This window comes from Cydia pomonella, chromosome 11 (assembly GCF_033807575.1).
Source record: "Cydia pomonella isolate Wapato2018A chromosome 11, ilCydPomo1, whole genome shotgun sequence".
NCBI classification, from domain to species: domain Eukaryota; kingdom Metazoa; phylum Arthropoda; class Insecta; order Lepidoptera; family Tortricidae; genus Cydia; species Cydia pomonella.
This window is the reverse complement of record NC_084713.1, coordinates 8,582,343-8,609,930: the sequence shown is the minus strand read 5'-3', so window position 1 is coordinate 8,609,930 and position 27,588 is coordinate 8,582,343. Positions and strand designations below refer to the sequence as shown.

General features: G+C 36.6%; 1 protein-coding gene and 1 non-coding gene across 3 annotated transcripts in view; both read left to right on the top strand.

The window, feature by feature from the left end:
• LOC133522764 (lysine-specific histone demethylase 1A) overlaps nt 1-27,588 on the top strand; it is a 441,475-nt gene that overhangs the window by 15,127 nt on the left and 398,760 nt on the right. The gene's annotated exons all lie outside the window — the stretch shown is intronic.
• On the top strand, nt 12,989-13,060 carry Trnaq-cug (transfer RNA glutamine (anticodon CUG)). Its single transcript has one exon. It is a non-coding gene; the product is annotated as a tRNA-Gln (tRNA).

Here is a 27,588-nt window from a genome sequence, read left to right as displayed (position 1 = left end):
TTTGTATCTGAGCTCATTTATACCTAATCGAATCGGTCATCAATCACTTTGAAATAGTCGGTGTTACTGTTACAAAACCATTGCTTACATAATCTAGGATACATTTTGCTAGTTATCACTAAAAAAAAAAAGGTCACCGACTTGTATATTTACCTTTACACTGCAATAACTTCAATTAGCTGAGGTCTGAGCACTCGTTAGTGTTTGCTGAGTATTTCCGTGCATTCTAGCGCGATCGATGCGCCATTGTATCACACACAAAAGATGCCACCGAATAGAAATACTTGGCCCTAAAAGGATTGCTTTGCGAGCACTGTTATTTGTTCCCACTCTAACCGGCGTTTAAGAAAATCTCCGGGACTTGTAGCTATGCTTGGTACGTCCGTACGCTTATATCCCCTGAGGGTTTAAATTTACAGCTACCGATATTATGAATGAATGAGATTTTTCATAAGTTTAAAAGCAACAATTTGTATGAGATTTAGATTATTTATGTGTAAGTTCATCGAATCGTGCGTATAAAAATTCGCAAATAACATCAATTGGCGATGTGCGATTGCGAGCCCCTGTCCGTGCCCAAGGGCCTGCGCCGTTATGAATGTGGAATTTTCGAGTTAGTGGCCGGTTGTGATCTTTCTCAGTGGACTTTAGCCCGGGGCGTTGGTTCGTGTCAATAATTACTATCATTTTGAGCCCCGTTTCCATCTTCCACAGCCGATAAATTACCCACTGACTCCTGTGAATTGTCATAATGAGCGTTGCAGAAAACCCAAACCTTACACTTAGCTACTTGGCACTCGTGTACCAACTGCTAACGAAATGCCAAAAACTTGCTGCTTAACATTAAGTTGTTAATAGAAAAAACCTGATTTTTAAGAAATAATTCTTATTTTTAGGATTTCTATGATAGGTATCTATTATTTTTATCGGAGTAAGGGTGTAAAACAAATTCTAGCCCTTATTTGGCTTTCGTTTTGTAATTGTTATATGTATACATTTTAAGTTCTACTAGCTTTTTTATATTTTTTAAAAGTTTATATGTTTCGTTAAGGTTTATTTTATAATTTATAATCGAGAAATAACGCGTCAAAGCCGAAGTTACCAAGGCTGCAAATCATTCTTTTGTGGAGACTAATCATAATTTTCTCGTTCGCTTATCGGTATTGTCAGAATTATTATCGAGTGCTTTATTGTCGCGTACGATAATTAATAAGCCACTTGCCTGTTACTGTCACTAATAAGTCCCTTGTGCATTAATCCTGATTTTACGTCCGTCGATTACGCATAAAGCATAAAAAGGTATGAGGTGAATCTGTCGCGTCCGTTGTTCGGCGGAGATATGTATCACTACAACCAGCCTCTTTTGTACGGTGCGTGCGTTGTCGGCCATATTTCTCGCTGTTCGCTCGGTGTTCGCGGCGTGGGTAGTTGAAAAATGACATCTTGATTGTTGTGCGTTATTCTACTCATGAGAATGTCGAGTCTCGGTCGCGTGTACGGCCATTGTTGAACCTCGCCGCTGGGCCTACAAATTGAACGATTGTTAACCGTTCCATGGAACCGCTGCTATCGTGACTTGTCACGAAATTATTATATTTACCGAGATAACGTATTTTGTTAGATAACGGCGTTTTATGCAAGCGCTGGTTTGGCAGATATTATTACGGCGCTTTCTTGTTCGGAATGCTTTACTGCCCGCATTTACATCTTTGAGCATCTAAATATTTGAATGAAGTTAGATTTATGGTTTGTTACCTATACTGTAGTTATTCTAAAAAGGTAAAGATAAGGTTGTACTGTTTGACACCTTAATCATGATAGTTGATACCATGTTAGAATTTTAATATAAAAAAATTGCAGTAACTGAGAACGTTCGACAAAATAAGCGTTTGAGTACCTCCTTAAATTGAAATCGTTTATCCTATAATAGTTGAATAACTAACTGAAGATAATCTTTATACCAATATCAGTCCAATCTCTTGCTTACCCATTAACTTCGGAACATAAGCAGTTAAACAACCTCTGACTTCACATTCCGGCGATTCCGGTAATAATTACCAACAGCCCGTATAATTTATCGACATCGGACCTACGACGAAGGTATTCGTATATCATAAATACAAGTAACAAAGCTACGGTAAAGATTTATATGCTGCGTTGCTGTTTACTGACGACAAATGGCACCTGAAACGAGTCGTAGAGGTTCCGAGGCCAAGCGATCGTCTGCTCAAGCGGCAACGAGTTTTTGATAAGAGCATGCGTGAGGCAATAATGAATGTGATACAGCTCTGGCGTTCTTCATTTATCACTCTCTCTATGAATAAAATATCTCGACGCGCCTTTAGGATAGTGTCTAGTCGTGCTGGGGCGCTTAGAGCTCACAGCAGCGATCATAATCTGGTTGTGTATTCCTATTGGTCGTGTGAACGCGGACGAAACATGTACCTGGGTAAACCAGTATAACGTCACCTGGAAATCTGAAGCAAGTATGCCTAATCGGGGAGCGAGCTTATGATGGTTTTACTGGTCCTTTGAGACGCTGTGCTTGTTGAGCGATAAGAATGAGGCATCAGGGCTCAGTAATAGTACGCGCTCTCTGGAGAAATTCACACTCGGCCGTTGTTGTTTTACCTTGTACGCAGCTAAACTTGCCACTAGGGGGTATAGTACTTGTAAAAGGAAACCTACCGCTTTGTATCCACGTTTTAACAAAGTCGTGCTGTTAGCAAGTGTATAACACTTAGAAGTGTCTTTTCATTGTTTCTGCTTTGTGAAAATAATGCCTCTAAATTTTTTAAGCAAGTTAGGTCGATGGATTTCTCTGCAATTTTAACTGTTGGTTCTGAACATTTTTTTGTTATTTTTTTAGCTGCCTTGTTTCTCTACAAACAGCAACACTCTTTAACTGTCCATCGGTGGACCTTATGCCTTTTGTAATGAGATCCACCGATAGACAGTTAACAGTGTGGGCGATGGTATATGATTGGCGCTCAATATCAACAAAAAAATTGGCAATATATATCTACCTACTGAAATTGACTTTCTACTCGTAATTTGTATTTTTTGCTCTAGTTGATACAGTAGAATACTTTCGGTGTAACAAATGCCCAAATTTTATTACAGGACTAAACTGCGTCAGGAGCGGTTGAGACCTGTAGTCATATTATATATCATCCTCAAAATTAGGCCTCCAACTAACGTTAACTTTCAACATTATCTATAGTGACAGGGCGACATAAATGCTGTAGCTACGCATATACTACGTAGCTACGTAAGTACATCGAATTAGTTCATGTTGTCATGAAAGTAAACATACTGACCAGACATTAACCCTGATCACACTTGATAGGTAGGAAGCGTTGCGAAGGCAAACGTAGTTCACTATTACAAGAAGACATTCACTCTTTGCTGGAAGAGACCTAGAATGCATGTGTGGTACTCTATTTATAATCGCATGCCCTTAGCATATGCAGCATGTGACAGGCTGGATGTGTGTTGGTCCACGAGGACATCAATTGCGACTTGGCGTCGCCCGCGGAGGCGTCCGGGGCGTGGATGAATAAGCGATGAGCCGACGAATGGCTCTATTAAACCACCATTGTTCTGTTGGTAAGGGTTACTACATGTGTAAATTTAGTCCTAAGATACTTAATCGAATCTCTGGGTTGATAAGCGAAGAAGTGATTTTTTTGATAAAAGCTCGAAAAATTGTTGGTGTGGTGTGGTTTCTGCTACGAAAATGTCATGATCATGCTGCGCACTTACATTGCGTACCTCAGTCAAATTAACACTAAGTAAGGTTGTCACTATTTTCACACTTAAAGGCGGTGGTGAGCCGGATCCCTTTGTTTGGCATAATTATTGAAAGTCATTATGTAATGATCGTCATCTTATCATTAGTCATGAATCTTTTACCTTGTTATTGTAATTAATAATTATATTTAAGGGGAGGGGCACTATTTATCCTAAATCACAGGTTTCGCCTACTTAGGAAACAGACCTTCTGGTTTACTTTTAAGAATCCTTTTGTACAAGTTTGCTTATGAAATTAGTTTTAAGAATTCTTTTGTACAATTTTGTTTATGAATTAAATAAATTTATAAAATAAATAGAATAGGTAGTTCAGATAGTTATAACTCTGAAACCGGTAACTTTTCAGGAATTTCCACAGGTTATCCTATGGATAGGTTAGGTTAGGTTTGTTTTATGGTAATCCTGAAAAGTTACGCGTTTCTGAGAAAAACCAAATTATGGCTAACGAAAATACGAACAAACAATACATTATGACTTAAAACTTTATGGGACACAATCGATCTGCATTTTTTCTTATTGCTGTCAACGCACAGGTACAAATATGGCGCACCTATGAGATATGTATGAACTGTCACTGCCAAGTCAGTGCAAACTTTGTGTGGTCGGAGTTAAGAGTTACTTACAAGTCTTGTAACTAGGCTACGGAGTTTGTAAATAACCGGAACATAACCCTTCACCGTTACATCTGACCTTTTGTTTAGCGATGATTCCTCTCGGTATCAACGACATCGATGTCATTATTTCTTACTGTCAACTGTACGTACCTTGAATATTATAAAGCTAATAGACGATTAAAGGTCAGCTTCGACGTTATCGATTGATCTGGTAACCCTGTCCCTAATGCTGTTGCGCAACCACGTATTGTTCGCATCGTGGTGGCTTTCACTAGAACAATATGACGTCACCACGCTAGAACACTAAGTGCTTTTCGTGTAACAGAATTTGCATTTACCGAGTCTTGAATACCGTGTAATTTACGCAACCCATCGGTATTTTGTTAAATGTATTACGGGATAAAAGCAACATAGGACATTAACAGCTTTGAATTTACTTTGTAGATTTACGAGTCCATTGTATGTATTAATTTGCACGTTACGATGTTTATTTTATTGGGTTTACCAATTGCAGTGACACGCAAAATGCATTAGTGTAAACAATTTATTTCTGTCCTTACAACATGTTAAACATATGAATGAAATTTTAGCGAGCACTCCCAAAAATACTTGTATATTTGGTGCATTTATATAACAAAAAGACACGAGACGACAATGACAAAGAGCATGTAATATTGCGTGTAAAATGTGAATGCAAAATTGCTTGCACGTAACACGTTGCAACCGCTGTTTTCTATTGCATTTTGCTTGTGGTTTCAAACTAAAGACAATTTCGAAAATGGAATAAAGAACAATAGCGGAAGAAAATTGTTCAAGTGGTTCATCGTGATAGTCGTTTTGGTGGGACTATTTCGCCCGAGAACGTCAGCTCGAGGATTTATATGGTGCGATGTGGTGCGGCGGCACTTTGTCCGTCTAATTGACAAGTCTCCGGAAGCGATCGTCACACCTGGGCACCCGCCTAACGAGTGCGCGGTGCACACGAATACCACTCCAGTTTACTCAGGTTTAAGGACGAAGCGAAACTGAAAATACACGTCGCGGTGGAACTATTATTAAATTGGATACAATCGTTTTCTAAATTGTATGGAGATAAAACCACACAATTAGATGGCAATGGTGGCAATTTCCAATGGCTTGTCTAATTTCACCAGTTATGCGTTTTAGTAAAGTCGCTCACTTTAAAAAGAGAGGAGTCGTTTTCGCCTTACCCACGAATGAATAATCCTGGTTGGATTGCACTAAGCTAACAAACATATGTAAAGGAATCTAAGTAAAATAATAAAATTACATTTTAAGTGTTTATGTATGTAGTAAATTCTCACGTTGTTCCACTGATATTCTTATCTTATCTGATATAGTTATCTATTGCATAACACTTTACAATATATATATATATATATACCTGTTAATTGCTTGCATTTATTTGAAGACACGTTATTTTACTTGTTAATTCGTTTATTATATGTAATCCGTAGTAGTAAATATTGCGATGTAATTGTTCCCCGAATTTGTAATATGAATATTGCGTGACCGGAAATGTGAAGTATTATCTGCTAATGTGAAAGTTTGATCATATCTAAGATGTATGTAAAGCACGCTATTTTTTTTGTACAGAGCTAACGTAATTTGGCGGCAAATTCGATTTTTAAACAGCATGCCGGAACTACAGATTTCCGCATTGGGAGTAACGAAACATCCATTACGCAAGATAAGAACTTGCTTTGCATATGTATTCATGTAACAGATCCTGTAGTTTATGTGATAGTGCATATAATAAACCACCTCGCTTAATGACTAATGGCTACTGCGGCCACTAGTTAGGTAGATAAATATTACTCGCGCGTACACTTATCAATTTTTTTCTACTGACACAGCTGGCTTGCCAGAGTATATAAGCACCGTATCTACGAATCTTACTGGCGCCGAACTAAGATAGCTGCTGTTGATAATTTTGTTAATCCGCCTCAGTCCAACAACATTGGCCCGCTGGGCACCGAGTCCAATAATATAATTTGCATCGTGTACAGCGGTAGTTTTATTGCCAACAATTGACCATTACTTGGGCGCATTTGCACGCTTAGCCGTCAGATTGTTTAATATATTGCTTCTCGGAGTTTACCCGATGACTAATTTTCGCAATGCGCTTATCACGTTTGCTAGCTGCGCAAACACAGATCTGCCGGAACGTTTGGCTTCGGTGATTTACACCTTTCATACTCGTAGGTCGCCGCGGGTCCGGTTTCTACGCCTTCGATTTTTTCGAAATAATCCAGGATAGTGTTGTAATTTACGGCTTGGCACAGCTTTACGGGCTAACGTGAAAATGCCAGTTAGCCTTCCATCAAACTATGCAGCACTAATGGGAGTCGGTTGTGATTTATGTATTTTTATAATTAGTTGAAATGTGTATTCAAATAAACATATCTTATAGTCCTGGCGGTTCAGCCCGGAAATCAGAAAATGCTGCAAATGGTGTTAAAGTTATGAAAATCGGTACGATTGATCTTTAGTTCATTTAAATCAATTTAATCCGTAGCACCAAAAAAAAAAAAATTGAGGATTTATGACGTCATCTTTTTTTGTATGGATTTTTTTTCCTTTAATTTAATACCACTCACGATAGGTTTCTGAAAAAAAAAAAATTACCATACAAAAAAAAGATGACGTCATAACTCTTCATTTTTTTATAATTTTTTTTTTGATGCTACGGGCCAAATTGATTCAAATGGCCTAAAGATTAATCGTGCCAATTTTGATGCTTTTAATACAATTTGCAGCGGTTTTAGGCGTACCGCTAGCACTATTAGCTAGAAATCAATACGTTTGTGTCTACATCCTCACAATTCCTGACCTCATCATCACATCATTCGAAATATATTCTTTTCTTAACATAGGTCGCTCCCAAGATTCTTCACACCTTTTGGCACACCAAACTAAACTCATTTAATTACACGCTTTTCCGGAAGCAGGTTTTCCGCAGTTTCCAGAATTCGTTTAAAATTCAAAATAAGTCTGTATGTATTTACGAAAGTTCGCATTTACTATAATGTGTTGTGTATCATAATATTCATAATACTCACAACGCCGCTGAGGCCCCCGAAAGGATCGTTGGTTAAATATGAATTAATCTCATCTCAATAATCGCACCCATTTAAAGTTTGATTATTCCATGTTAGTTGGATTCGGGCCTCCGCCTTTACTTTCTGTTCATTGTAAAAGTTATAATCCTCTTTGTGAACCCTAATTGAATTCACTGTTATGCTAATACTCTGATTTCCCATCTTATTTCGTTAATAGAGGTCTGTGGTAAACCAATTAAAGGGAACGTTTGTGGATTACTCAACTTTCGGTACTCGGATAGTTTGTGGGCTTTGCCTACACGGGAAATTAAACGTTTGTCTAATCCTTTATGGAAATATTCCGCTTCTGGCTGACTCAGTTAATATTAAAGTGGAATTATTTGAGACATATTGTGCGAAGTACAGTCAGCGTTAGAAGTTGCTACGCATTCAAGATAATTTGTTCTTGAAGGCTGTAATCGTTTTTAAAATAGTGAAGTGTAATTTGGTTAGGCTTTGTACTCGTGTCTGGGTATCTTTTGCCTGCTGAACTTATCGATTTCATACACCGTCTTACGGCCCTTTTGACACTGACATATCCGACCCATATCGTATCTAGAGCTAATATTTGAAAACATTCGTAACGTAAGACAAATGTTATATATCAATGCCAAATTTCAGCTTTCTAGCACTAACGACCACGGAGCAAAGCCTCGGACAGACAGACAGACAGACAGACAGACAGACAGACAGACAGACGGACATGGCGAAACTATAAGGGTTCCGTTTTATGCCATTTGGCTACGGAACCCTTATAGTTTCGCCATGTCCGTCTGTCTGTCTGTCTGTCTGTCTGTCTGTCTGTCTGTCTGTCCGAGGCTTTGCTCCGTGGTCGTTAGTGCTAGAAAGCTGAAATTTGGCATTGATATATAACATTTGTCTGCGTGATATCTCACACTAATAGGTACATAATTATTATATATATGTATGTTTATTTATATATATTGAATATGTATATATGTACTATGTAGGTATATTTAAAATATATATTTGTGTAAGTATAGTATCATAGTAGTCTCGACTTGTGTCTATTTCCATATCAACTCTTTACAATCCAGCACCAAACTAACTATTTCTGTTTAGCCCAATGGTTGACTGGTAGAGAATGCCTCAAGGCGTTAAGTCCGCCATTTGTACTCTTTTTGTAAATTTGTGCAATAAAGTTTAAACAAACAAACAAATATTTGACGTATCTTAAAGTTCGAATTGGGTCGTTATATAATTACCGTTTTTATGGCAATCTTTTATATTGTATCTGATTTTTTATGGATCTATGTATTCAGTTCTGGGGATGTCATTGACGTCCTATTATTGACAAGGAAGGGTACCCAACTGTCCGACTCCGATTTGATTCATTTTGATATATGTTATAGCGTAGTCTACATGCAACTGAAAAGAAAAATTCGGAAGCTAACTTTGTGATCACAAATACATACCTTAAAGGTTTGCTTGGACCATTGCAAAAAAGGCTGCGCGTAGTAGGTTTCAATGTGGACTCACAAGGAAGGGTACCCTACTGTCCGACTCCGATTTGATTCATTTTGATATATGTTATAGCGTAGTCTAAAATAACGGACACTTATTTTTTTTAGCTGCCCAAACTCAACCTATTGTGAGAAATTGTCCTCCAAAGTACTAAAAACTTACTAAATCTTCTAACTCCTATAGAAAGTGATGCTCAAGCAACTTGCTAGTTAATGGCTTGTTTGAGTATATGTTTAAGAGCAGGAAAAAATAATGTACACGTGTTTTGTTATATCTGCTTAAACTCAAGTTTTCCTAAAAAAACACCCGTCTTTATGTGTAACTATAGTGATAAGATATTATAAAACTTCGAATGACGATTTTTTTTAGGAAAAAATGAGTTTTAGCAGATATAGCAAAACACGTGCTCATTATTTTTTGCTGCTTTCAAACATATACTCAAACCAGCCATTAACTAGCAAGTTGCTTGAGCATCACTTTCTATAGGAGTTAGAAGATTTAGTAACTTTTTAGCTTTGGAGGGCAATTTCTCCCAATAGGTTGAGTTTGGGCAGCTAAAAAAAAATAAGTGTCCGTTATTTTAGACTACGCTATAACATAATTATATCAAAATGAATCAAATCGGAGTCGGACAGTAGGGTACCCTTCCTTGTGAGTCCACATTGAAACCTACTACGCGCAGCCTTTTTTGCAATGGTCCAAGCAAATCTTTAAGGTATGTATTTGTGATCACAAAGTTAGCTTCCGAATTTTTCTTTTCAGTTGCATGTAACTCGGCTTCTTGTTTTTTTTTTTATTGTTTTATTAGGAAATTTGACCATGATCTGTTAACTTTAAACCTATGGGAGTGATATTACACAAAGTAATTTTGTATTGCTCTTTAAGAGATGTGGTTCGCAATATTATGAGAGATTCCTGTGTCGTTACAGTTGCTACAAATGTTTACTTGTGGTGCGTACGTCGGTTTATTGCGCATTTCAGAAGGCTTAGCATTCCGACCGTGGACTCAGTCCTCTAATGGGAGCATTGCGGTTTTATTAACGTTTGTTGCGACTTGTATTACATTCCGCAACGTCTTGGGTTGCATCTCTTCGATATTCAGTCAAAAACTTGGACAATCGACTCGGGCTTTAATATTTAAATCACTGAAATCAGGACTTGATATTCAGTTTACTTACATTACAAAATAAAACTTTTTGGTCCATTCCATTTTTAGGGTTCCGTAGCCAAATGGCATAAAACGGAACCCTTATAGTTTCGCCATGTCCGTCTGTCTGTCTGTCTGTCTGTCTGTCTGTCTGTCTGTCTGTCTGTCTGTCCGAGGCTTTGCTCCGTGGTCGTTAGTGCTAGAAAGCTGAAATTTGGCATTGATATATAAATCAATAAAGCCGACAAAGTCGTACAATAAAATCTAAAAATTTAACTTTTTTTAGGGTACCTCCCCTACACCTAAAGTGGGGGTGAATTTTTTTTTTCGCTTCAACCCTAGAGTGTGGGGTATCGTTGGAAAGGTCTTTCAAAACTAATAGGGGTTTTCAAGAAACATTTTTTGATAAAGTGAATATATTCGGAGATAATCGCTCCGATAGAAAAAAAAATGTGTCCCCCCCCCTCTAACTTTTGAACCATAGGTCAAAAAAATATGAAAAAAATCGTGGAAGTAGAGCTTAAGAAAGACATTAAATGAAAACTATAGCGGACATGATCAGTTTAGCTGTTTTTGAGTTATCGCAAAAAGTTTTCCCTTCATAGTAAAAAGACTTACTTTAATTAGGTACTGATTATGCAAATTTGCCTATTTGTTTAACTCGGGTGAAAGGTACCATTTACTACACTTTAAGCTCCAGTTTAGCTTATTGTGACGGAAGAGTAACTACGGAACCCTACACTGAGCGTGGCCCGACATGCTCTTGGCCGGATTTTAACTTATGATGCGTTTCTAGGAATACACCTATCAAATGAAATGAATGCTGGTACTGTAAAAGACAGAAAATTTACAAAGCTCAAATTATTCGTAGCAGAAATAGGAAATGCACGTTAAATTGAAAATTTATCGTATGTAGCAACACTAACAACTACAAATAAAAGCAGTTTTTCTAAACAAAAACTATTATTTCCAGTTCTTTTTTTCTGAATTTTAAATTTATGTCGTACAGGCACCTACTACAGCGGTGGCAGCATGGTTCAATTTTTATCACTTGTCACTATGCCCGTCACTTTCATGCGTACATACTTATTAGAACGTGACAGGCATGATGACAAATGATAAAGAGCCGACCATCTTAGCCCTACGGGTGCTTGTGAGTTTAGCTGTTTACAAAGTTGAAGATGATATAGAATTGTATTTGTTAGTACATATCCGTTCATGCGTTTGGGCGTCGGTTACTGCATTTTTTTATTATTATTTCAATAAAATACAGTGGATACTGACACGATAAATGATAACAATTTGATATTAGTCGGCACACATCTCGCTCCCACGTATATATTCGGAGAGGGATGCATTGAGATTAATTGCAAAATAATATCACATTTAAAAAATCTGATTACGCCTCCAGGCAAACCGCTGCAGCGTGAATGGCGGACGCTCGTTCCACTCCCGCTACCACACGTTTGGATTAATTTGCCTTTTTGCGAAAATGAAATGCAGTTTTAGTAAATGCAGACCCTAACTGCGGCGTATTTAGGATTTAATGTGTTCGGTCGAAATGGATTTAATTTAGTGAAATAAATAATTAGCCTTTCTTTTAGTGTGAAACATTTTGCGCGGTCTTAGTAAATTAAATGGTAAAACACGAATTATGATAAAGTTAAATTCAAATTTATATGTTCCTTTATAAATAAAACCACTCGATGCGAGAATTTGCTCTTTCCTTATATCATGTTTTCTGTCGGTGTTACCGCAAAAAATATTTCTCAAATCCTGGTTCATAAAAGATGCCTATTCCAACACGTACCGAAGAAAGAAACCAATTTCTCGACAATCTTTCGGCTGATAAGGGTGCTTTATTAAAAACTGCTTCCACTTCGGTCTGTCTTTATTAACTTGTCTTTGTTTTTCTTTTTTCCGTAAGACATCGCTTTGATAGTTTCAGTTTTATTATACTGAACAGAATAAGTGTGCATTTTTTTCCATTTACTGAAACTACCTTTCTCTTTGAGTCACAGCAATGACTTGTAGATTTTTGCTTTTGTATAAGAGCGGAAACTGGTAAGATAAATTGACTATTAGGTTTTAATAAAGCGTATATTGTTTGATGTGAAAAAAAAACCGTGCCTAAAACAAAAGGCAGGCTGAAAATTTTATTGTTGATTTTAGCATCGTTAGAAACCAACGGGCTGGGTACCATATGCGAGGTTCACAGTTCGCTCGTGCTGAAAACGGCCCAGATGTCGGCGGTAAACGCGAAATGAAACACGTTAGCGCTTCGGCTGACGTCAGTTCCCTTTTTTGTCAAGCCGCCTGTGGAAGGCCATTTATCAACTTTTTATGGAAACGCTTGTTTTAATTTATGCTTACACTAACTTCCCAGCTCGTTGCTATCTCCGACCTCATTTGCAACCACAGCTTTGTTACTGTTTACGCGAAGTATACAGGGAGAGCAAGCTTTCAGTGCATTTTAAAACAAACTTTTCTCCATTGCGGCACTTTAAATGACTGCACATTATTGTGGTGCTTCATTTATAGTTTCGTAGTGCTGGGGCCTTTTGGATTACTAATCGGTTCTTCGCGGATGCAATTAATGCGCTTTGTCGATAAAGTGTTTAATTTGTATATCAGTTCCATTTTCAAGTTTATTTACTTCCTTTATGATCAAATGTACCTAAAATGTTTTCTTGAAGTGAAACTTCTTATGCGACTTCCAACAAGGTTGCGTTAAACGTTTAACGCTATAATCGGTAACATAAAGTAGTAAGAGTTTGTGAGGAGTAAATTCGTCGATTAGCTCAGCCGGTTCCATGGTGTAATGGTTAGCACTCTGGACTCTGAATCCAGCGATCCGAGTTCAAATCTCGGTGGAACCTGACTTTTTGTATTTTTTCTTTTTATATTTTCTATTATTTAGGAATTTTAGAATATATATATTTAAATATATACATATATTGATAAATCTATTTTATAAATCTTAATTTAAAATATTTTTTGAAGTGAAACTGTAATATAAACCAGATATAAGCTAGTTATAGTAATCATCTGTATATATCCATTATGTATATTGTTATTGTAAATAAATATTACAATATATAAACCATATGTATTTTAGAGCATTATTTTCATCTCCACATTACGAAGTTTCACTTCTTCCGCGAGGAGGGACTCCACGCACATTTTTTTTTTTCATTTTAAATACACTAGTGCGCGTCCATTAAGCGGCACATAAAAGCTCAGTTTAGCTTTTTGCAATTACATCGGATGCTTGTCTCACTGAGTCAGCGCGCATCTGATAAGAAAAAAAAGACGAAAAAATATACTGGGAAGATATTCAAATGAAACTTACTATCACAACATCAAGATAAAACGCGCCGCAAAAAGGCAAATAAATCTTGTACTCAAACTCTAATTAGAAGTAATTTAAATATGTCGAAAAAGCTGGTCATAGATAACGGCTGGTATAATGAATGTGTTTCGAGTTTTATGTACGTTGACCGCAATTTCAGGGCAAGTAGCTGAAGTGGGAATTAATGTAGAAAGGAGCACAGGTGGCCGCGTGAAAGACCGAGTTAGTTCGCGTTCCGGGGAAGGTTCCATCCAACTTACGGTGGACAGACGTCCCGCAAACCGCCCGCCGCAGGACAAATTTCGCTCATATTAACTTTTGCTCCGAGTAAATTTCACTTCAGCTGTGCGGCCACTGCACTTTCAAGTGGGAAAGTTTTAATCTCGTTCCAGTATAACGGGCAAACCTGTGTCTCTAGCTAAAAACGATGATGCTTCTAACTTTTCTGTCAGTAATTTTTCCTATGGTTTGTGTTACCTAAAGTTTGCTGTTATCTAAAAGTTTACCTTTTGCACATAATACAATTTTAAATTTTATAATTTATTCCGCAAATTGTCTCAGGAGTACTTTTACCATACTAACGCGCGTCGCAAAGTATGGTAAGAAGCGTTGTAAAAAAAAAGAAGAATTATCTAATTTTAGGTTTCTATTTGCATTATCTCATTTATTTTTGTGTTTTATAAAATAGTATTGTGTGTATGAGCAGGTGAACAAAGGATAGAAGCATAGAAGGTAGCAAAGTATCGTCGACATTCCTTACGAAAAAGGAAACGACTGCATTTGTAGGCGCGTTTCTCCCGGCCCACACATAAGCGGTAAATGTTGCCAATTTGGTATGTGGATCTATAAAAGAAGGAGTCGAAACATCAGGCTCAACGTGTGCATCGTCATTGCCGTGGACCCCTAAAAGCGAGCACTTAGGCGAGGCGTAATTCCGGTAAAAGGTTCGGCCGCACCGTCCATTCTCTTCATCTCGTCTTAATGTTTATTTAAGCGAAAAACTTTGGCGCTCATTAACCGTATTGGCAGTTAATGAAACGCGAGCAACTTACTAAACCATATGTTACAGCTAATACGCATTCATTAAGCAGTTGGAGTAGTGGCCCGTATAACAAACGTTGGACCTTTTCCGGAATATCTAATGAAGTGTAGGTACACATCTTTACTAAAGAGATGGATGTATGCCCAAGTTCCTCGCTTATCGTTGAATGTTCTTTATGTCTTTCTTTTATTTAATAATTTTACTTGCTATTCTCCTAAAAACTAGCTGACAAAAGAAACAAAAATTATTTACGGCAATGCAGTAATAGTACATTACTACAGAGGCCGGGACGAAAGGGGTTGCCGGCCGAAGACATATCGACGCGCTCGGCCGGCGAGGCCGGGTAGGTCTGAGGCGGACAACCCCATATTTCCCGCCGAGGTATGTATAGTGCTCTTCTCAAACATGCAATGAAATAAACAACAAAAAAATCAAAGTTTTATTTTTAAAGAAATTATAAGTAAACAAGACAAAACTAAAATTAACTTGTGTAGGTATATTACTATTTCGCTATATTTTAACTCGGTTTTAATAGAAAACAGATACTTCATACATTTATGTTTGTTATCATGTTACTTCAAAAAAGCACGAAAGCACGTCTCTGAACGAACCTTTAGAATTGACACTTGTCATTGTTGTCAATTTTTTGCAACCAAAATATGTAGATAAAGTAAACATATATATAAAAAAAAATATTAAGCGTTGTAGTCTAAACTGTCGGGTTACAGTTTAAAATACTAAAACACAATGCATTTCGGGTTAAGCGTGGAGTACAATGCCCATAATGTCGAAGACTTTTTAGTTTCTGGCAGTTCTTTAAAATATGCCAAAAACACGCGTTCTGAGAAACTGTGGGCATTTTTTTGGTTTTCCTATTTATAAAATTGTCATAAGTAACCATATATTTCGGCTTTGATTTTGCTGGCAGGAAGTTCTGTATAGCCAATTCTGCTTCGGCTATTAATTCAGGTGGGGTATAATCAATAATCATTTCTTCGTCGGTAGTTTCGTCCGAACTCATATTGAAATATTTATAACAAAACAAGATTACAAACAACAAAATTAAATCCGATAAAACAGAATTACAGCGAAAGATTATCAAGTTTCCCGCCAAACCTTTTTAGGGTTCCGTAGTCAACCCTTATAGTTTCGCCATGTCCGTCTGTCTGTCTGTCTGTCCGAGGCTTTGCTCCGTGGGCGTTAGTGCTAGAAAAATGTAATTTGGCATGGACATATAAATCAATAAAGCTGACAAAGTCGTATAATAAAATCCAAAAATTAATTTTTTTAGGGTACCTACAAGTAAAGTGGGTGTGAATTTTTTTTTGCTTCAGCCCTACAGTGTGGGGTATCGTTGGAAAGGTCTTCCAAACTTATAGGGGTCGTCAGCAAACATTTTTTGATAAAGCGAATATATTCGGAGATAATTGCTCCGAAAGAAAAACAAAATGTGTCCCCCCCTCTAACTTCTGAACCATAGGTCCAAAAAATATAAAAAAATCGTGGAAGTAGAGCTTAAGAAAGACATTAAATGAAAACTATAGCGGACATGATCAGTTTAGTTTTTTTTGAGTTATCGCAAAAAGTTTCCCCTTCATAGTAAAAAGACGTACATTTACAGTTAAACGTTATTACGACATTAAATGGGTTGTTAAAGTTATTCATGTAAATAAGCTAATATTTAAGATAAAAATTTGCTTATTTTACTTATTCTATTTTTATTAAATATTTAATTTGTCTAAAACAGTTTCATTGGCTGTATGAGTAAAGCCGTTGACTATTGGCAGTTTTAGAATGAAAGAGGATTTATGCGTGTATGGACTCTAAGTAAATATAGCGATGTATAAAAATGTCTACCTGTACAACATAAATTTGTCCGAGTATTAGAAAGCCAATACTTCAGAACGTTTAAGTATTGTCAAGTCGAAATATAAAAATGACTATTATCAAAGTATAAAAAGGTCTATAATAAAAAAAAAACTATTTTTTTTTCAAAGACAACGTATAAAAATGTCTATTTGATTACCAGGATCACAATACAGCCTTGGCCAAAAGTATTGAGCACTCATGCGTTTTTCATATAAAAGGCATAATTTAAAAGCTACATTTATATTGTCTACTATAGAAAGTTGCATATCTTTCGGAATAATTAGTGATATTTATTGATGTTAAAGGAAATTAAGCAGCGGTTTCGCACTACGTCCGATCCGAACCCGTGAAAATATAAAAATATATGATGCTGACTGTACTCGTAACTGGTCGTCAGCTATATTTATTTTCATTCGGGTAGTAATTTTTATACTTACTTCGATATTTTTATATTCCATCTAACATACTCGTACATGTAAACATTTTTATACTCTGTCAAAAATATACAGAGACGAAAATATTCAAGTGGACATTTGTATACATCGTCATATTTTCTTTTAGTCTATTGTCGCAACATCTTTATATTTCGTCTAATATACATGTGGACATTTTTATAATTTGTCAAAATTATACAGGGACGAAATTATTCAAGTCGACATTTGTATACATCGCCATATTTCCTTATAGTCCATACACGCATAAATCCGAAAGAGTAAAAATTCAAAAGTAAGAGGCAATCCCGCTAATTTTATATTCATATTCGCTTATTGCACTCATGTACGATGCATTATGTCTAGGACTTATTGTTATACTTTACTTTTTCATGCTTTAATGAACCAAAAATCATTTTAAAATTACTGCATATTGCTAAAATATGTGTTTTATCATCTATATAGCAATCTAAATGTTTTTCGCTATGGGATATTTATAGTGTTATGAATTTAAGCTTCGAGGTGTAAACTACAAGAATCGAGTCGCGACTTCTGAGTCTTGAAGCCTCGACCATATAAGCCTCAACTTAATAAGTTCGCGTTGCTGCTTACGAGCACAGAAACCTCGAGTCTTTAGGCCTCAAGCTTTAAAGCCTCCTAAGCTTTGAAGGTTTAAGTCTATAAGGTTAGTAGCATTTAAGTCTTAAAAGCATTTAATAAATTAGATTAATCTATGCCATATTTGATAGTTATACATATACAGGGTGCCCGTGAGGAACCCGAGAGATTTTAACAGCATAATCCTGAGGTCGTTAGAAGTAGGTCGTTTGCGTTATTGTAATTTAATGGGTTGATGAATAAATAACATTTTATTTCTTTATTAAAAAAACGGCCAAGTGCGAGTCGGACTCGCTCACTGAGGGTTCCGTACTTTTTAGTATTTGTTGTTATAGCGGCAACAGAAATAAATCATCTGTGAAAATTTCAGCTATTAAAATATTAAATTTAAATTTATTTCGGTTCATGAGATACAGCCTGGTGACGTGACGGACGGAAGGACAGCGGAGTCTTAGTAACAGAGTCCCGTTTTTACCCTTTGTGTACGGAACCCTAAAAAGTGTATATGTATAGTTAAGAAAAAATATTATAATAATGTGTTATTTGTTATGTTCATGTGGATTTATTTTGTAAAAAAAACTTCACTAAGTACATACCAAATCGTTTATTGTGTTTTTTTAATACGCATAGTGGCAGAATGTCATGATGCCTGTGCCATAAATTTATGTATGAAATTCCATTAACGACCTCTTGTCCTAGCCGCACCTGAAACGTCATACTTCGCAGCCTATTATAAGGAACATAAGATCAATATTTCATTGCATGTTTGAGAAAATATAATAATAGTGACGTAGAGTTACACCAAGATAAGTCTGCAACGATTTTGATAGCACACCCAGTGCAAGTGTTATTGCGAGTGTTGCAATTTCATAGAAGTTTGACTTTTAAAATAACACTTACACTGCGGGTGCTATTCAAATCGTTGCAGACTTCTGACTCTATACACGGTAATACAAGAATAGAGGGGATCCCTTTAAGGGTGCATTCGGTATCGTATTCTCATTAGAAAAAAGTTGATGAAATTTTTTTTGACGAGAATTTTTTTTGACATTTGTATGGAAGGTTGGTCGATTTGGGCGACTTGCCAAATAGCATAAAAAAAAATTTTTGCGTCACAATTCTTTCTTCTCATTTTTTCTTAATCCGAACACGATACCGAATGTACCCTTAAACGGATCTCCACTAGTTTTGTCACACCTTGTATATAGGTGCAAACATAGCAGCAGCAGGTCTCAATATGCTGCAATAATATGCTGGCTTAAATTCTGATACTATAATTTCGATTTAATGTACCTTAATGATTAAAAATTGTTTGTTTATGTTGATAGCAATCCATATCCTGATTATAAATGGTAAATTATATTGTACAAATTACAAACCAAAAATGTAGCATCTCGTATAAAGGAAAACTAAGTAAGACAAATAACCTATTACCAAGTGCTGTTGAGGCTGAATTACACCTACGGAGTAGGTAAGTAGACAGTGCATTGTACTTCAATTGCATCTAAGAAAAAAACAAGACAATCTTATGTAATTCATGGTTATTTGCTAGAAAAACTTAGTCATACGTTAATACACCAATATCATTTTGTGGCTACAAAATTCATGCATATCATAATAAGTGTATAAATACTCTTAAGTGCCGTATTTGTCGTTTTAAATAAAGTTTTTATTCACATATGTAATGCCAAAGAGAATTTGAAATAGAGGTGGATTGTCAAAGAAATTTTTTGTAGCCATAGTAAATTTACTGCCATCTTTCGACACATGATTTAAACTTTTAGGACGCCATTTGACTTTAATCCTTATTCTTTCACTGATATGTGTTAAATATCAAAAAGTGGCGCCATCTTACCGGACATCGGCTAAAGATTGTGGCGCCATCGCTCGAAACGCCATACCTTTGGCCTTAGATCTATTAGATGGCGCCATTTTTTGATATATTACAAATTTAACACATATCAGTGAAATAATCAGGATCAAAGTCAAATGGCGTTCTAAAAGTTTTAATCATGTGTCGAAAGATGGCAGTAAATTTACTGTGGCTACAAAATTTCCTTTGACAATCGAGCTCTATTTCAAATTATCTTTGGTAATGCTAACTTGTCCCATTAAGTAAACCACAAATGTATGCATTTACCGTCCAAGTAGTTGGAAGTAAGGACCGAGTACGCGCTAGAACTCATAAACTTACTTCTTCTATTACCGTACACGGCCAGTTCAAGATAACATCAACATTATTTTCACATCTTATTGAACCGTGTCTTATTAACCAGTTTTTCGAGTCGAGGTGTTAACGTTTCGATGCTCAAGTCAATAAACTCGAAGTTTTAATGGCTCGTGAAAATGAACGTTAAACTTTTGCCGATGATTCCTACGGTGTCACCGGTTCGATTATCGAGTGTATGAGTAATGTTTACATGTAATATCACAGAGTTTATATCGGGGTTATTAATGTAATAAAAGTAGGTCAGGCGTAGATGTTAACGAGCCGTGTAACTAAAATTTACGAGTTTATTTTTGGGAAATGTCGATATAACAGCTAGCATGCATGAAACGTGTACTAAACATTATTAAGTAATATGTGATGTGACAAAATAAAATTTTACCTCGCTTTCATCTAGTGATCAAGAACTGGTATCCATATAGTTTGTAATCCTAAGCTTATAGAGATATACATATATTGTATAATTAAACGAGCAATTCTTGTATATATATATATATTTCCGGGATCTCGGAAACGGCTCTAACGATTTTGGTGAAAATTGGTATATGGGGGTTTTTGGGGGTAAACAATCGATCTAGATTAGTCTTATGTTTGGGAAAACGCGTGTTTTTCTTTCGACGCAGAATTTGGTCGCTAATTTCGTGTTACCGGCCACTGTCGGTCTGGTCCAGCGGGTTAAGACGCGGACGGCTAGAAACGAGTGTTACGGGTTCGAATCTCGCCCGGTGATTAAGTTTTTTTTATTTTATATGTTCAAGTTTATATATATTTTTTTTAATTTTTATTGTTTTAGACAAGTTTAATTTAGTAAAAAAATGTAGTTAAGATTATCACCTATACCTATAAATAGTTATAACCGAGCAAATCTCGGTCGCCCAGGTACTATTGTATAATCGTCAACAACACGTTCTAACCTCCCCTCAATACGTTAATTAGGACGTTCCAGAATAGAATAGTTAACTAAACTAATCCCTTAAATTCCTGTAATCTTTTGCCAGATGCATATATAATATGTCTTTATACGTATTCCAGCAGTCGTCGCATGGTTCCATTTTTATCAACTGTCACTATGTCACATTCGCGCTTAGATACTGAAGATATGGAATGATAAAGAGCCGACCATCTTAGCCTGTAGGACTACAGGAAAGTAAAAACAAAATCGTGTCAATAAGAACATAATTACTACTACAACTACTTTGCTACTTTAAACATAAAATCTCTATTTTAAAGGAAGCACTTTTGAAAATAGTACCTAGGTAAATACAAGTACCTACCTACCTACCGTATCATATAATACGTCTTAGAAATAAAATAAAATATCACAGCTTCAAACCACTCCGACCATGTGAAAATTATAAAAATTAAAATATTGCAGTAAATCTAATGAGAGCTCTCATTAAGGGGGTTTTTCTTTTCGTACCGCCGTTCGGTGCGGTTTTCCTGCTCTATTGAATAGTGCCCCAGACTTCCGCGGCGGACTTCTCCCACCCAGGGGCATTGGCGTTTTTACATTTAACACCTCACATAATGAGGCTCTGTTGTGAATATCAATAAGCGCGTAACTCAATGCGAGTATTTTGTTGTTCATTTTGAATCAAGATTTTCGTTAAGAAATTCAGCTTCCCCTAATGAATAAAAAGTGAAATAAAAACTTTAAAGCGGTTGCTTCAGTTACTAGATCATATAAACCTGATTCGAAAATACTGTGTATTCACTGCATATCAAGCGTCAAAAATTAGTTAATAAACAACTATAGACATGTTAATAAACATTTAATGGGACGTCATAAATTGATATGTTCCCATGTTTATGCAAAATAAACAAATTTATAGTATACAATGTATCATTAAATAACCCAATCCAATAGGTGGTTTATTGATTCAAAGCGTAGGAAAAAAATCAAATACTTTATCCACGTACCGTAAATGTGCCATCGGATGGAGGCGTTTTCACGCGTCTCTCTAAAATATGTAGCAATAAAAGCACTACGGACAATATCCGGACATGTCGAGGTCCGTTTATAGACCAGAGCTGTAATTTTCACCGTAAACTAAGCTATCCAGTATACGTATGAACTTTTATTCCATAACAAGTTCATGCACGTTTGGATCAAAAGTATTTAGATCTCTTGAGGCAATGTGCTCGTTAGAATGGTAATAAAACTCAGCCGGCATGTTGTGGCTGCTCTGTTATACGAAATCCCCGTCGCGGACCTTCATAAACATCCACGGAATTTGTTCTCCGCGGGCTTGAGGCAATTAAGCGTTATAAAATGTTATGCCCCTTCTACTTTTCTATTACTCTTTGGGAGTCTTTGATTACAACACCGTGATCCTGGCTACTCGACAACTTTACGTTATTACGCATTCTTCAGGTAACATTCAATCCTGAGTGATTCAATTTGCAGTGTTTTTGTACAATGTTTATTATTTATTTATATATTTAAATTTTATTGCACAAAAAAATATACAGTTACATAAGGCGGACTTAATGTCACAAGGCATTATCTATCAGTCAACCTTTAGGCCAAACAGAGAAGCAAAGTTGTAAATATTATCCCATCAAAAACATTTTCATGTAAAATGTTGCCAAGACGAAACCATAAGGCTCGCACTGTCAAAAAGTTATCATATCTTTTGTAGAGCCAAGCTTCCAAGGCAGTGTCTTACTTACCTGAGCGAATAACTCGCGAACGCGAAGCGGCGCGGCCCGGCGCGGCGCGGCGCGGGTGAATTCAATCCTTTGATACCTATGGAAGTGTCCTACGTGGGCGATCTCCGAATGCCGTTGGGCCGCCGCGCCGCGCCGATTGGCGTCGCATTCGCGAGTCATCGCCCACGTAAGCCGCGCTGTAACTCTCCAAAGCCCTAATTTCACAAACTCTATACCTTAGTCAAAATAAGCGGGCAAATTAGTCGGCTTGGCCGTTTCGCTTCTGGCCCTTGCGTTTCGCTTTGCTCATCATCGCGGACGCATTACTGTGCCCCCAGATAAGTACAAACTACCCAGGTAGGGTATAGATTATCTCTAGAACTCATCGGATTTTAGGCTACTTTATATATATTCAAATATCTCAATAAGATTAGGAATAGGTACATTGTACACAGTGTTTTTTTGAACTCCGTTGAGTACATTTAAGGAATTTGAATGGCATAGTTAATCAAAAACTATGACATATCAATGGCATTTCGAATATCGATCGTCCGAGATAGTATTTGTGTTTGATACATGTACATTTTTACATTTGCTCCTGTTTAGTAGTAGTATAAACTCACGCCTGTCTAAACAATAATCAATATGTAAACAAGCCCTAAGGCGAGTGTACACGCTCATGGGGGCCTTATTAGATAGATAGAGGTAATTAGAATAACAGTTCTTTTGATTAAGTTACTTAATTTAAGCTTAAGAAAGCACTCTGAAATAAATGGACTTCAAAAAAACACCGTGTATTAATTTGCTTAGTACGGTGTATTTAGTCTGTTATCATTTCCAAACAACTTCGCAAACTCTAACCGCAAACGTGTTTCGATTTCATTGGTAACACATTTAGTTAATGAAGATTGGGCGGGAATTCTTTGTCTAGCTGATAAAAGTTGTACGGACTTACTTAAGACATTAAAGGAGAAATAGGGGTTGGGAGCGTGTACCCATTTGTACTTGTTTATCAAGGAGATAAGAGTGTATGCGGCACCGTCTGCTCTTTAGCTTCTCTCATTAGTTGGTGGATAGATAGGTCCGTTCCGATTCTTTCTTTAATTGCTAACTATCCACACTATCCGTTCTCAAAGTGATTTATTATCGCGCTTTATTTTTAGAGAACCCTTTCCGCCTTATCATTAAAAGTAACATCTTATTTAAGAAGTTAGGCGGCGCTTATTATAACAATTCACGCTTCAACTCCAAAGGCGCTTTGTTACTCTTAGAGAACAAGAAAACGTTATTTTATCTCCAGATTTTATTAAGAAGCGAAAAATGTTGCCGCCTTAACCTATTGTTATAAGTCTGTCAGCGGTAACACGGCTTTCGACTTAGGGTCCAACTCGCATTGTGCGAAGAATGGAATTATAAGGGTAACCAGAGAGTGCGGTAAGCGCATTATTGCAGAAAGCTGTGGCGGGACGCGTCGCGGCGAGGGAACGACGCCTCCCGAATGTACAATGTCGACTGTTTATTTTCGCAACCTACTGTAGCCTCCAATCATATAAAAGCAAATGCGACCATGAGACTTTTTACATAAAGTCTGTATTAGAAAGTATCGCGAGAGAGATACGAGTTTGCGAATGTACACAATTCAATGTGCTCTAAGCTCGCAGGCGGACGTATTCACGAATAAGTGCTTTACTATTCGAAATGAACACCGCTTTTTGGTCCTTATTTGGAAAAAGCGGCCCACTTTCCTGTATGGGAATTACCATTAGAGGGAGCTTGGCTTGCGCACTCGCGGCTCGGTCTACACGTTACGTTTATGTATGTTGGGACATGTGATATACAAGATGATCTAGAAAAGTTAAAACCTACTTCTGCTTTATTATGCGCATAGATAACAAAAGTATAAGAGCTGTCAATCGATGTTGCCAGCTTTTACTTAAACGTTGTTACTTAAGAGCACACGAGCTCTAATGGAGTTAGACTCTTTGAAATATGTTATTTATATCACTATTGCGTCGTACCTATTAAGAAAGATACACGTGTTACGGACAAACTGAAACGATGTCTTCATAATCTTTGTAATGAATATATTAGGCAAATCCTTCGTGAATAATGAAAGTGGGTATTTCGCATACATTAGTTCCCTTTAGATTAGTTAATGTGAATGCCCTGGTTGACAGTTAGTAACGCCCAGCTATGCAAATCTCATTGTCTCTAATACGTGTCCCGACCGCGCCTCGGGCACAGTAGAGTCAACACAATCAGTAATTTGACTTCATATGTCAGATCTACAGATGTTCAGATGTCATTGAATGAATGTTGTAGTATTAAAATAATGTAAAATGTGTTTTTTAACATTTCAAATGGGGCAAAGTAATCTAATGCAAAATGTTGTGCTGTTGTCTTATGCTAGCTAGTAGTATTTGCTTTTAAATGCTGACTTTGAATGATAAATATTTAATAACGTTCATTTGGAATTGATTTCGGTTTATTTTGGTTTAATTTTTGACAGTTAGTATTTTCCTTGCGTTCGTGGGGTAAATATTGTTGTTTCAATCGGTGGCAAAATTTGGTTAACCCTCGTGCCTTGAAACCCTCGTAGCGCTCAAGATCCAACTTTTCGAACCACTTGCTACGCTCGTGGTTCAATTTTGGAATCTTTCGCTTGCTCGGCTATCAATATTAGCACGAGCGGTTAAACAACATTTTTGCTCCCTTGTCCACCAAATAACTATTCTAGGCTCTAAGTTGGCGCAAAATGCGCTATGTACATACTGTATGTATAGGGTAAGCGGGTTGGTGTTTCATTTTGTACACTGCACCGTTGACTATGGTCAACTATATTACTGATCATGTTATCTTCACTGTGCCCTAGAGTATGGGACTGCCTACGCGGTCTGTGCAGACGAACGACAATCTCAACCAATGAATATTTACACCACGATATTACGATGCCTACTGAGGCAATGCTATCTGATGCTTATCACTTTGAATTACCTTTTAGTAGGGCTGTTATTGGTGAAACCGGGACTGTGTAAAATTGTTATTATTATTATTTCGATACTATGTTACGGCTGTTACAATCATCTGTGTTTATCTTAATTAAACAAGTTACCGGAGTATTCTTGGCTTACCTATTTTTTAGACGCTCTTTAGGCAAGTACTTTGCCATGTTGGATGGAAAGTCTAATTTAAAGTACTTACATTAGCTGAGCAAAAACTGCCAGAACTAAGGACGAACTAAGGACGAGCTGGGACGTGAAGAGGGTTTACTTTTAGGTAACAAAAACTTCGGTAAAATAGTAAATGTAGAAGCTTAGGATACATAATTAAACTATATCCAAATCGATACAAAATAATGCTTATTACTTAAGGCGATAATGTAATAGAAAATTAAATAAGTCGTGGAAATTCCTAATCAAGTTGATTGCTGCTAGATTTGTTAAGACAACAATGTAGAAATATCGTTTGTTAAAACATACAATGTAGAAATATCGAACCGATACCTTAATTCGTTACCCATTTAAACTGAATATTCTGTCTGAATCACAATATTGACTTGAAGTAGAATGCTCAGCCATGCTGCTATTCGTACTACTTTGCTGGCAACCAACCAACCATTTTGATCCAGATCGTGGGCTTGTAATTTAAGCGATCACCAAATCCCTTGGATCTATTGTCATAATCATAACGTCACAGTCGCGACATTTCGCGCGAGCACGCGCGACTTTCTCTCGAAACGTTGCGCGATGTTGCACAACCAATGATTGACGCGCTGCGCTCGCACAATAATGCAACACAGAGCATCTTTGACGTGTCTACATTCAAAAAATTGTTCAATGTTCTACCTTATTGTAATATGATAAGGTATATAATTGGACTTGTTTTTAAATGTATATACGGCGACTTTCTGAGCGTGGCACAATAATGCTCTATCGGCTGATTCAATGGAGCTTTTCCGTATGAAAAGATCGCGAGATTGAGTCGTTCACAGCACGATTGATGCTTATGTCACATTTGAGTGTTGCAACATTGCTTTGAATTTTTAATGCGCCTTCAATTTAAACCAACTTTGCTTTGTATTTTTTAAATCGATGTTGGCATTTGTTTGGAAATTTTATTTTAAAGGAAGTTGTACATTTTAAAACGTATTCATTGCATTAAAGAGGAAAGGACACTAGTTAAATTTATAGATACACAAAATGTCACCTGTTGATCCTTCGAATTACATTTTAAAAGCTTGGTGCCGTTCTATCGGCGCGAGAAATTACCGTCTGCTCGATAAAATCACAATAAAAACTGACCTGCTTTAAATTAAGTTGTAAAATGTCGTACCCTTGTCCTTAGGGCTACGATCATAAATCGAGACATAGTGGGGTCGTAAGCGAGCCTCGAGTCAAGGGCCGACCTAGGGTTGCTATATAGAAACATTTAAAATTCTGAAAATAATTTGGCCATCGAACGAAAAGTACTGATATTTTATGTGATACATATTTGTAGGCCTAATACGATAATAATTAATATAGTAAATAATAACAAGAAATTTCTTACTGAATATTCTGGTAGTATAGGGAGGTTAATTTATTTAATGTTAATTCTGCACGTTGTAACCATATGTAGTCACTAATTGAGAGATCTTGTAAAAAAAATGTCCATGATTTTCTTTTTCTTCAGTGCTGCAAATATGTTCCCTTAGTTCTTTATTAACTTATATAATATAAGTATATCCTTTTCCGTTTCGTACATGTCAACATAATACTTTAACTCGCACATAAAACCTCAAATCCGTACATGCTTAGAGTTAAGACAAATTATAATACCAATGACAACCCTAAACTAGCCGGACGCTCGTCTTGGCATGTATATGGTTTTATTATTTGGCGTTCTTGTAAATTTCTGTCTAAAATATGTCAGAGATCTTTATCTCAGTCTCATCAGACCACGCCTAGTTAACGCTTGTTACGCATTTGTCTCCACAATAGTCCATGATTGTCATCTAAGTAATTTTTTACGTATGTTTTGCCATTTACGAGTGATTTATAGCAAGTTGTTTACATAAAACAAGAGTTGCCACTTTGATTGGATTGCTTTATTCGCGCGGACATTGAATGTTAATAGACATTCACAGCATAAACGTGACGGTTACCAAGATCATAGATTAATAATATCGCCACGGCGTTTGTACATTGTAATAATATTTGTGTTATTTATTTATTTAT